Source organism: Pholcus phalangioides, unplaced genomic scaffold, assembly GCF_987345545.1.
Source record: "Pholcus phalangioides strain wild (caught in Gottingen) unplaced genomic scaffold, Ppha-v1.0 ptg000010l_1, whole genome shotgun sequence".
Lineage (NCBI taxonomy): Eukaryota > Metazoa > Arthropoda > Arachnida > Araneae > Pholcidae > Pholcus > Pholcus phalangioides.
The window spans coordinates 35,380,920-35,393,863 of NW_028301603.1; positions in this window are offsets into that span (position 1 = coordinate 35,380,920).

The following is a 12,944-nucleotide window of genomic DNA, read 5'->3' on the forward strand; positions in this document are numbered from 1 at the left end:
CTAGGATCAATGTTCCGCAGTAAAATGTGGCAAGGGAATTACGGAATCACGCTGTATACCATTCGTTACCTTCTGAAAAAGATTTTTACAAGTTATTTGATTTAAGCATTCATTTTCATTGACTCCTCAAAACAAAAACAAAATAAAACAGCTCCAGAAAACACGCTGTCGTGTATATTCCGCACAAAGATATTCTGATTTTGTTTTGTTTTTTTTCAAATTATAATATGTGTATTGTACGCATGAAATCATGATATTTGCTCCTATCATTATCAGTACCGTTATTATTACGGATTTTGTTCTTAAACGTTAAGTGAATGAATACGTTAGCTGATACGTTTGAAAAGCTAACTTTCATGCAAGTTGCTTAAAATCAACGAACTCAATGGTAAGAAATGATAGCGATTTGGCAGCTCCTTATACAGTGAAACCTCGCTGTAACGATGCTCGATAAAACGATAAATTCCTCTACAACGATTCTTTTTTTGAAATCTTGGAAGCTTGGGTTTCTTTTGAAGTTCTTTGTCAAATCTTGTTTGGTATTGCCGGTACACTGATGTTATATCACTTTCGATGTAACGATATACTTTTACTACGATAAATCCGTCTATAATATATATTTGAAAACACCTCCATCGATATGTTTTGATAATTTTCTCAAAATCATTTTGAATTTGATTTCAACTTCGCCACTTGTTTTCGTTCTCCTGAATGCGTCTTATTACACCGATATTTCGCAACACAGAGTCACCGAAAGCGCTGAGGAACTAATGGTGTTGCCACTTTCTCTGAATGTCACAAAAGTGCAACGCAGTAAACAACTTTACGGGAGAAGCGATGCATGCAACTGAATTTTAATAATCAACTAATCCATTGTTTCCCAAAGTGGGCGATGGAATGGTCCGGGGGGCGATAAAAGCTACAGGTTTAACATAGGATCCTATGGGTTCGCTTGAGTAAGGGGGCGATGAGAGAGAAAAAATTCTAAAGAAGGGGGCGATGGAACGAAATAGTTTGGAAACTATGAACTAATCCATTAAAATGCTTGCGGTGAATTAATTAATAAAAACGCATTTTCTAGTGTTAATTGCAATATCGATTCAGAAAATTTGACAACGACAGCATAAAGTTAATGGCATGATTTAATGATAATGATGCCTCTCGATATAGCGCGAATCTCTACACGACGATATTTTTTCCTTGGTTCGGAGAATATCGTTATAACGAGGTTTCACTGTAATATGGAAATTAAAAGTCGACTGGAAAAGAAAAGAGAAAAATTTGTCAAAATTTGAAAAAATTTAAGAGGAAGGAACACATGACTAATATATAAAGCTAGAAAAATTAGTATTTCCGTGAAACCTCCCCCTAACGGACACTCTCCGTTGACGGGCACCTCCCGTTAGCGGACATACCGATGCATTATAGTATAAAATATAATTTGATTAGCATCCATCAAATTTACCAACATCCATTAGGTATTATTTAACAAACTTACCAAGATGATTGATAAGTATGCATAATAACCGATTGATCACACATTTACCCATATAACATATATATTTTTAAAATAATTCATTTGTGCAAATTGAGTTTTTTTTAAACTATATTCATCTCCCTACATTGCAGAAAGTAAGTACTCATCTCTATTTATCATTTCGCAAACTCGTCATTTTGCATGCTACGGGTCATTCAAGTATTACTCAGCATCGATGGGGGGGGGGGGGGAGGGTTTTTTTCCGATTTGCTCAGTTTTGATGACAAGGGGGTGGGGTTTGGACTGATGCTTGCGTCATAAACCATCCTTTATAAAAATACGAAATATTCTTAATGGCATCTTACTCGGTGCGTCAAAAAGTAGAGAAGAGAAACCTTTCCCTAGTTTGTGGGCACATGAACTAACATTCTCCCTATTGACAAGTCCCCCACAGAGCCACTTTAGTGATCTCTAAATGTTTCGCGACATGCAAGACAGGCGAGAAGGAGGAGAAAGAAATGCAGATATTATTGTTTGGAAGGGGAATCCTTTTTTCCATAAAGGACCTTAGGTATCAAAGCACTATATTTGTGGTCACTTTCCTTCTTGGTCTTTTGGCGCTAGGACCATCTTCATAGTCAGTGGACCCATGCCGCACAAGAAGGCTGAATGAACAAATAGACAGAGCTTTGCCACTTGACTTATTCCGTTGCCGAGGTCTCTTTCAGCCCACCTTCCTAGCAGAGTCCGGATAACGCACACGAAGGCTGTGCGAGGAGGTCTGTTTCCGTCGCCTCTTTAAGATTTGCCCAAAATGGGGTATGGCCTTCTTCTTCGAAGGGCCGCTGGCTCCGGCAACTCTCTTTGATCCCGTGGAACTGTTTGGCTAGAAGTGTGCGGGGTGATGCTCACACAACGGGAAACAACGCCACATTAAGCAGGAGAACGGAAATTAGCCGTGATGTCACGTGGGCACGACGAGATCCAAGGCAATCGACGAAAACCGAGAAATTTTTCGCGGAAAAAAATTCGACGGAAACCAGAATCGACGTTAACCGAAGTTAACGAAAACCGAGTTGTTCCTGTATATTTATATGTTTAACATTTTTAATCAATTGTTTTATAACCTGTTTCTCATTTTCCGATGTAGGGAGTAGGTATATTTTACATCACAAACTCGAGTTTCTTTTATATGAAATGCTTTCTCCACATGCATGTTGCTCTCATTTTTACGCGTATCAATTGAATTTCGATGGTTCGTACTGCACCGCAGAAAACTCTTTCATGTGCTTCAGTAATTCCAAATAGTAGTATTTCTAATGTAGTTTAAGCGATTGGTAGTAAGTAGGGTTCGGAATCCTATGTCCTTGCATATATATAGCAAACTTTACAAAATGAATATTGTGAAAATTTGAAATTTGCCGAAACTCATCAATGCTAGCTTTTGTCAAAGTTATTAAGATACTTTTGACAAAGTTTTAGAACTTCTCAAAACAGATAAAATTAAATCCATTGAGACATTTGATTTTGAAAATATTTTCACTAGCATTCCACATAATGAGATTCTTAATATCTGTGAATTTCTCTACAACAACTTTGAACAAACACAAAAATGGTAAAACATGAATGATTGAATATTGCAAAATTTTGTATTTTTGAGAACTATCTTTTTAATGGTATTTGCTTGTATAAACAAACCACAGGGATTCCTATGGGGAGTTGTTTTTCAAGTGCGTTCGCAAAGTGCGTTAAGCCGATGTCAGGGTGCTTCCCCCCACCCCGATGAGAGCACTAGACATTGGTTATAACTTTTTTTTCATTTTTTAAATTCTTTTTTCAATTTCTCATTTTTGAATTCTTCTATATTTTTCCTTTTGAAATTTTCATGGTTTGCTTTCTAGTTGTTTTCCTTTTTCATACGTAAAATGTGATAGTTTTCAATATATTATATTGTACGTGTGATGGAGCATATTTTCACAATTTTAGACATATTTTACATATTTTATAATTTTCGATAAAATAAAATTTTTTCTTCGCTATTCCAATCCCGCTTCGCACTGGTTTTTTGCGGTTCCAGCCTCTGACGAGAGCTCCTAGGGCTAGGATTTCTATGTACTAAAAATGAAACGTCGTTGCTGATTGGTAAAAAGATCCTGAAATTAAGGCATTTCAACCATGACATTGAATTTTTAGAGCATAAAAATACTAGGCCTTCAATGACAGTGGTGTGTGGCTGTAAATAGATTAATCATCTAAATCGGTCATGGTAACTCGTAGGAAAAATTGGCTGACATTGGTAAATGGGAGAATTTTTTTAGCATTTGTGGGAAATTTTAAGAAGTAAGTAATGGTTCAAAATATAGTTTCGACTGCATCATTATCATATTATTTTGCTAAAACTAATGTTATTTGAGATAGGAATGAAAAAAAAAAATAATTAGGACAAATTTTTCGTTTTATGGGGCATATTTACAGTGTTTTTAGCAGTATAAATGCACTTTTTATAGAGCATTTTTTAGAAGTTTTCAGAGCATAGAAAGCCTAGCCTTAGTAATAAACAATTTTAATAAATCAATATTATAAATCATTATAATACACTATCCATACTTAGATAAGACAACTATACATATATTTTTTGTGCCTGCCTATTACATTTAAGAAACTCGTTCTGGTGCCTAGATTTTTTGTGATTTGTCCGACCCTGGGCTAATGATAAAATGATGAAAACAAATTTTTCTGCATGTGCAAAATCATGACTACTTATATTGAATAGTAAATCATAAGTTTATGAATTTCATACATACAGTGGCAGTAAATGCATTATATGCGTCAAGCTGGGATGACACTATAAAAGTTTGATAAAAGTTCTTTGAACCAAAGTTCTTTGGAATTAATGAGCTTAATGGTTGTATTTGTGATGTTTTTGTGAAATATTTTTTTTTTTTTTACCTTTTTATAGTTTAATACCGGCTTTACACTACATTTAGATTCATTCGAGAGGACGATGCTCTGGTACATTGAAATTTTACTTCCAAAATGAATGGCAATAATGTTGTTTTTTTCAAACTGCCACAGTTTGTAAGTATATTTAAATGTATTGTATGATATACATACATGTTCGACCTATGGGCCAAATGTAAAAATGACGTCTGCACATATTCAGATGACTTAAATGACCCTAAGCATATTTCTAAATCACTTGAGCTACCCACGACACAACTCCAGTTGACTGACTCAAGTGCCTCTCAGTACATTTTCAGACTACTTAGGTAGCTGACAGCACATTTCCAGATCACTGGAGTGACCCACGGCCAGAATGCAGATCACTTGAGTGGCTCAAAACACACTTATAGATCGCTTAAGTGGCCCCCCAGCATTTTTATAGATACATTTTGCGGCTCTTGGCACATTTCCAGATCACTTAAGATGCCCGCGGCACATTTCCAAGTTGCCAACAGAACATATCCAGATGAATTAAACGACCCCAAGTACATTTTCAAGACACGCGGCACGCCACACAGTTTATTGAAGTGGCTCGTGGTAGCATTGCACATTGCTTAAGTGGATTGCAGAAAACTTGCAGGTCACTGCCGGCGTTTCTATAGATTGATTTAATGGTTCTTGCCGCATTTCGAGATCACTTGAATTCCCTTCGGCACATTTCCGGATCACCTGATTAGGCCGAGGCACATCCCCCATGTAACTCAAGTAACTCGCGACACGTTTCCAAACCAATGAAGTGACCCGCACTCAAACAGGTTGAGCATCCTTTGGCATAATTACGTTTGGAGCTACTCTCGTAAAAGAATGATCTTCAGCTATTTTCAAAGTAGACAAAAAATTATAATAACTTCATTTTTCACACTTCAGATCGTAAGTAATCAATAATTCATTTCGTTTTCTTAATTATCGGTCAATGAAATTTCCTATCGAGTCGAAACCGTGATATTTGCATGTAATTACGGGGTTGAATTACCACTGATACAAAAAATAATAATAGTTTGTGTTTAACTGTAATTTAATTGTTAGATAAAGTGACTGCATGCCTTCAAATAGCGAATTTCACAAAAAAATTTTTAAATCATTTCATGTATTCATTTGGAAGTTATTCCAGAATCTCCAGAACTGTTTCATTTTCATCCGTCCAATATCTAGAAGCAAAGTTAATGCGAATTAAGTAAAACGAACTTGATTTTTGTAATTTTTTTAATTACACACACACAAATACAAAGGTATGTAGGTGTATACAAACATGCATGTGCAATACACAAACATATACAGGGTGCATAGCAACCAGGGGATATGACATTTTACTGGCGAACCCTTGAAGAACTTGCGCTCCTAATCTACAATTAGTTCACCGTTGTAGATCGTGTATCTGGACCTGCTGCACTCTTCTGTTGCTGGATTTGTGACTCGCCTGCAATGCGTTATTTCCTGTAGTGGTCATGTGGAACTCATGCTGCCGTAACAAACGATTTGGGGGCATTCTGTTCGTTATTTGCGTATCATTTCTTTGAATTGTGTACGTCATCGCCTCCTGTCGGCTGTTTTTTGAGTTAATTTTTTTTATGAATTTTCATGAATTTTCAAAGTTTTTACAGACTTTTCGTTCACCCTGGTTTAAAGTTAGCAATATATATTTGACAAAACATTTATGAAATAACATTCATTTTCTAAATTTTATATCACATCCGAATCAAAACAACTTGCGTTTTATCCAAATTAACTAAAAAAAACGATCGCGAGAAGGTACGCAGTCACCTTAATTTGTTTAAATTGAAAATTAAAAGTGATATTTTATTATTTTTTACAATAATTCCACACTGTTCATTTATATTTACAGCATGTGAGTATAACCACAACAATATAGAAGTTATGCATTAGATTATTTTTATTCGACATTATATTTATTCGAGTAAATCATGAAACAATTTGATTAAAATCTATGGACTGATTCATACTTACGTTACGTAAACAATTTGGTTTAGAACGTAAGTAAAGCTTTATTATCTTCTCTACAGGATCTTGAAATACCCGGCTGAACTATGCGCGAGCTTTTAGGAGAAGTGTGAAGTCACAGTATCATTAGTTACCAGTATTACTTATCATAGTTACCATGACCTTATGCTGCTGGTCGTTATAATAGAACGGTGACAATAACGCATAGCGTATAATGCAAGATGTGCCGACTGTTGCACTATAGAACTTGGGTATTTTGAACGTGTGGTTAGTTCAAATTGTTTAATTATTAGAACCTCTTTCCCAACTTCTCTAGGGTTTTCTGTTTAATTTTGAAGTTAAAACTCTTCTTGTTAAATTCGAAATTTTTTCGATATTTCGAAGTTGGAGGGAGAAAAATCACGAGTTTTGTACGAGCAAATGTAGTTTGGAAAAATTCCACAAGAATTCAGGCTTTGCTTTTCTCTACAAATTTGTTTAACAACAAATCTTTAAAGACAAATTAAAAGTTTTGAAAAAATTCTGTTTTTCTCTACTATTTCTTTGATAATTCGATTCCCATTGTACCATTGTTCAGCTGGGGAAAGAGATTCTGCCCCCTCTTGATACTGATTATGTTGTTCCACGTATGAATCAAGGTGCACCATTCAAAATCCGAATCATTTTATCGTCACTAAGAGTATGGAAAGTATCGGAAAGTGCAAATTTTGTAATACGTTAATGAAAATATATTGTTTTGACAGCGTAAGAATGATAAGCAAAATTTGGGAAACGCTATCTTAACTTATCATCCTGAACTTATTCCGCAAAGCAGACTTTGAGCATAGTCAAGAAATTCGGCAGTGATGCTGACTCCAGAACAGAGGGATAATGTGGCAGCTATGATCAATGATTATTATAAATTATAAATTATTAACATTTGGGAAACAGTTTCGTAACTGATGATACAGTTTTAATAATTGATAATTACTATCCTATGCGAATGTTGATGATTAGGCTGCGATTTACAGTCATTTTACGTATCCAGGATAAATTAATTGGATAATTTGAATATTTTGGGTAATTCGAACTTCATTCCAGTGACTTTGGACTTCGAGTTAATCAAGTTCGAGTGTATTTTTTCATAATAATAATCAAATGCTATGAACTTTTGATTATTATTGTGAACGCTTTGAATTTTACGAATTGTTTTGTAATTCAAAACATTCCTAAAAGCATATTTTTGTTTTTCGCAATGAGCCGTCAAAAAAAATACGCATCGGAATGCATTAGAAAATAAATTAAGTTCCAAAACCAATTCAGGCAATCCACGAAATTGAAAAAAAAAACAAACAAAAAATAACATGTTTTTATAGGAATATACAGCTGTAACTTTTTACAACAGCTAATCGTACACAAATTCATTTTACGCACCATTTTGTTTCACAGTTGGTAAGTGAACTAGTAAATAACGTTAATGTGAATGATATAATGTAACTACATTACGGATCTTCAAGGAGAATCATCGATGTATATTATATTTACATCTATACATTTTCAAATCCAACTTCTTTGAAAAATGTCAAAAACCCAATAAACAGAATTTGAACAAATTCTCACCATCTAACCGACATCCCGATGTCACTTTCTTTAAGGGGTGTCACATCCCCTGCAGTAGATTTTTCAAAATTATTTAGAGCGCTGTAGCCAAGGTTGATAAGATACTCGCTTGTAGTATGAAAGGATGCGTATATAGAGGTGTCGCGAGTTCGATACCCGGTTCGTTGTTGTCAGGAATTTTTCTTGATTTCTTGTCAGGCACAGGGGTACAACAGAAACAGCGGCATGACCGCAGAAAAAGATTGCTACCGCAGGGAGTGCCCCGGAACGTGGGGTTAGCGTACCAACCACTCAGAGAGTATTAAAAAAGAAGGCTGCCGTTCGGAACCAACAATAAATTATAGGTCCCGGTCTAATTAGCCCTCACTTTCAGGAAATATTCGTGGTGTGACAAAAAATTACATTTCATTCGATTGCAAATCAAATGCAAAACAAATTTAGTGTCAATCCATCAATTTTTTCTCCTCAAATCGAAAAGAAATAAAAAATCCATAATGTAAATATTTTTGTTACTGCACAAACCCCAAGTGCGGATATAGACAAAGTTTTCCGCTGTCAAATTCTAAGAAAAAAAAAATTACCGCATCGTGACTGCAATATGATTTGTATCTGGTGTAAATAAAGACAATCTTACTAAAATAAATATAGGGTGGGCAAAAAGTCCGTAGAAACTTTAAAAATTCATAAAAACCGGAAAAATAACCGAGATTAAAAACTGTTTGCAGGGTTAGCATCGCTAGAATTTTTTTGATACAGGAGAAAAAACCCTCAGAAACAGCTGATAGGTGGAGCTGACGTGCACAAGCCAAAGAAAAGTGCACCGATCCGGTTTATCTAATCTGTCGGAACTGAAAAATGCTATCCGCCGAGAGGTGTCATGTATACATCCGGACCTGCTGCACTCTGCCGTTCCGTAGAAGTTCCGTAGAGGAATATGGACGAGGTGCATGTCTGGTTTAGTAGTAGCCATTATGTGGTGTGGCTCGTGAATTGATCGCAGACGGCAGCACTGTACATACCAAGCATTACACAGACACAAACTTCACGTCAGACTTACTACACGTACACGCGTACATGCTAACATGTATCAATTCATTAGAAGTGCAGCAGAGGAATATGGACGATGTGCATTTATGGTTTAGTTGTAGTACCCATTATGGGGTGCTAGAATGGAACTATCTAATATATGTTTCACGAACTACAATATTTATTTTAATCAACGGTAGACTCCATAGTCTCCTTTAGAAATTCTTTCGGCCAAGTAACTGTGAACCTTGCCAACAGAAAGTAACTGACCATAATTGAAGGGAAGGCCTTTTATATATTTTTCACATTGCACTTGTATCTATTATATAGGTAGGTCATTACAAAAGTAACTTTATGCGTGCAATGGATTGTAGCGGCTACTGCTGTTCGAATAGGGCATTGTGAACTGAGTACGGAAATGTTTATGAACACGGGACAAGATATACCTGCTTACCTCTTACACAGACTTGCGGACTGATAATGATGATAATTCAATAAGATGGTTCAAAGACTGATAATGATAACTTACGTGGGGCCGGGGAATAAGTCTGTTTTCACCTCAGCCTCAAAGAGAAGAAAACAAGATGCTTTTGACGAAAAAAAAAATGATATCAAAAATTGAACAAACAATAACAAACTGAATTCCCGATAACTAAAACTATTTTTTGCTCACCACTACCAGATCAACCTTGACTCCCCATAGGGGACATAAGCTGGTATGTCACAAGGGCATGGGTCAAGGTGGAAAAATGCTAGCCGTGCCCGACGAGGAAAAATCGAACCATCGTACCCAAAATGGGTGGATGTACATAAGGCAGGTGCACAAATGCACATCCCCAGCAGGCTACGAGTTGGGCCGACGGGAAAAAAAACACAAAAAAGTACAAAATAACAAAAAATAAAATGTGCAAAATAGGTGAAAATGTTATTCTTCTCCGCCGCGAGCTATCGTCTCCCACTTGGCCTTCTGCCAGTCAGTGGTCTGCCGAATATCACAATGAGTCTTTGGAGCCAGCCGTACCCGTTGTGATAATTATATATTATCGGGGCTACTTAGCCCGATATTATATATTTTGTGGGGAAGGGAATCGGGTGTCCAAAGATTCATGGATTATGACAGAATATACAGAAATGCTGAAAAATATTCACTCGTCGAATAAAATTCAGAACCAATGAAAGAAAAAAATCACAAAATTTAAAATATATTTGATGTATATGTTGTGATGTACGCGTATATTTTTGTCACTTCTACTAACGTAATTGAGGAACCATCCCCTACAAACCACGAGGTCTGGTATGACCGCACCTGTCGCACACCCCTAAAAACTGTACTAATTGTATACTATGTAATTAAATTCTTTGTTTATGCAAGTAGCATGCACATCTATGCTAATATATATTCATCTACTTATCATATATATTTTTTTCAATTTAGACCTCAGGTGTCGGAGGGACCCTTGGTAATATGGTGCGTAATCATTTTTTTCATGTATATATATTTATGAATTTTATCGATCTGCTATAGCAAGAAAATGAATGAAAATGTTGCTTGCTTTTCAGAAAGCAACTATCTACAATAGGTATAGTTAGCGCTAGAAGATAGATTACGATGTGTTCTGCTGTGAATATCCGTTCCCTACGAACATGCGCGGTAGAATTAACTTCTATACGAAGGCCATCTATTTCATGTACGTCATACATACTCAACAAATAGTCCGTGCACATAATGTGGCCCTCGAGAATTCTGATGTGGCCTATGACAAATAGCCAAACCAGTCGAGTGGGCCCACGAAAGAAAATCAAATCAGTTCAGTGGCCCGTGACACATTTTCAGAACATTTCCAAAGGCACATATTCAGATTATTCAAGAGACTACTAAGCACATTTCCAAAACACTTGATTGACCTGCGGCACACCTCCAGATCACTTGAGTGGCTCGCAGAACATTTACAGATCATTCAAGCTGGCCGCAGCATTTTTATAGATCACTTAATTGGCTCTTGGCACATTTCCAGATTATTTTCGCGACTCAAAGTGCGTTTCCACGCCCCTTTAATTGCCCGTGGCAAATTTTCAGATCACTCAAGCGGTCTGCGGTAAACTTTGTATTACCCCAATGATTCGCGGCACATTTCTAGATAACTCAAGTGGCTGCGGCAAGTTTCGAAACCAATAAAGTGGCCCGTACTCTTCAAAAGGTTGAGCATCCTTGACAGCTATCCACAACCTTCTTAGAGGACCACGCTGCAATGTTACAGCCAGAAATGGTCACTGAAAAACCATATCCTTACGTCAAAGCCATGGATTGACAGTTGAACTTGCACTTTTGATCTTCGCCAAATTGTGCTCTTAAAATCACGTTTCAATTTCTTGTCTAACATCTACAAGTCAACAGTTCAATTTTGAAGAATAAAAGTTCTGTTACGACGCCATAGGTGTGTGTCGCATCAAACCTCCCAGTAAAGTCGAATAAATTCACAAACTCATGAATAAAACACATAATTCAATAACTCGTGTTCGCTCATCTTCATTTAATGTCACCCATCCGCTTGAAATTAAATGATTGCATACGTCGTGTTACATTTACATTTCGATGATATGGAAGTGGTGAGTGAAAAAGGAGGAGTGTTAAGAAAGCAACTTCTCAGGGCAGGAAGGCTTTTCTTGTTGGTTGCCTTACTTCACACCAAACCTGCAATTAAGAGTTTCTTTCAAGCAACTTTCAAGTGGCTTTGCTTCACACTGACCAGTGATGGTAACCTCGTCAAGCAAAATTTCCCTTTTGACTAACTATTTTCCCACACATCTCGAATTTGTGCTGTCATCTATTGGTGGAAAAATAGTCAAGTATTTTACACTAGGAAAGCACATTGTTCTGCATTTATATATTTTTTCAATAAAAATTCTTTTGTTTGATGAACTCTTTAAAGTTCCCCACAAATGCCAAGAAATTTCCCCATGTGGCCCAATTTTGGCAATTTTTCCCACGAATTACCATCACTGACACAGACGTTCTCGTGCTGAGAACCAGTCGCTGTTCCCAGCATGTCCCTAAGTACTTGTGTTTCTCGCCAACAGCATTCCATATCACGCCGAGTTATGCGGTTCTGGCGCGAATGTCCTTAGCGTGATTATCGAGTCCTCATGTTACCGCATCAGTTTTTCTAAAGTGCTCTTGCTCATTCTACAACTTTCAGACATTTTAGAGCCAAGGAGTATGCGTAATCACTTAGGTAGAAACTCCAATGCACCGCAGGAAAAACAATAGAATTTTATTGATAGAAGGCATGCAAAAATGAATTAAACATAAAGACTGAAAGGGGCTTCCAGAAGTCAAACCAAGGAGCTACTAGACAAAACTCTGGTCCATTTGGACAGTGGATTATTCAACCGCAGTTTGTCAATCGGCCCTCACACATGTTTTCCGACGATCGATGGCATATCTTGCTATCTTCACTTTTTAGTTAGTCTAGGTCATTGATTACTCCGTGATATAAATAAAACGTGCAAGTTAACAAATAATTAGCATTTTATTAAATTAACTTGAGAGTTAAATGGTACGTGACCAGTTATTATAACAACAGCAAACAGGCTATGGAATAGCAGGTACATAAAAATCTCGGACAGAAACGTGAGCGTTCGAGAAGACTCGAGAGTCAGAGAGGCGCGTTCGTCACAATAGCAATCTCGAGGAGTATATTGCGTCGCCACAACTTCGTAATACACTGGTGAAATCAATTAAGAGAATTTGCTTATTTTATCGAATTTAATGACAGAAACTGAACTGAATGTAAAACCACTGCTTCGAGACAAAAATGCAAATCTTGTACGTCAAATACGTAAGCGTACACGTGTGTGTAGGCGGAGCCAGTAGAGAAAC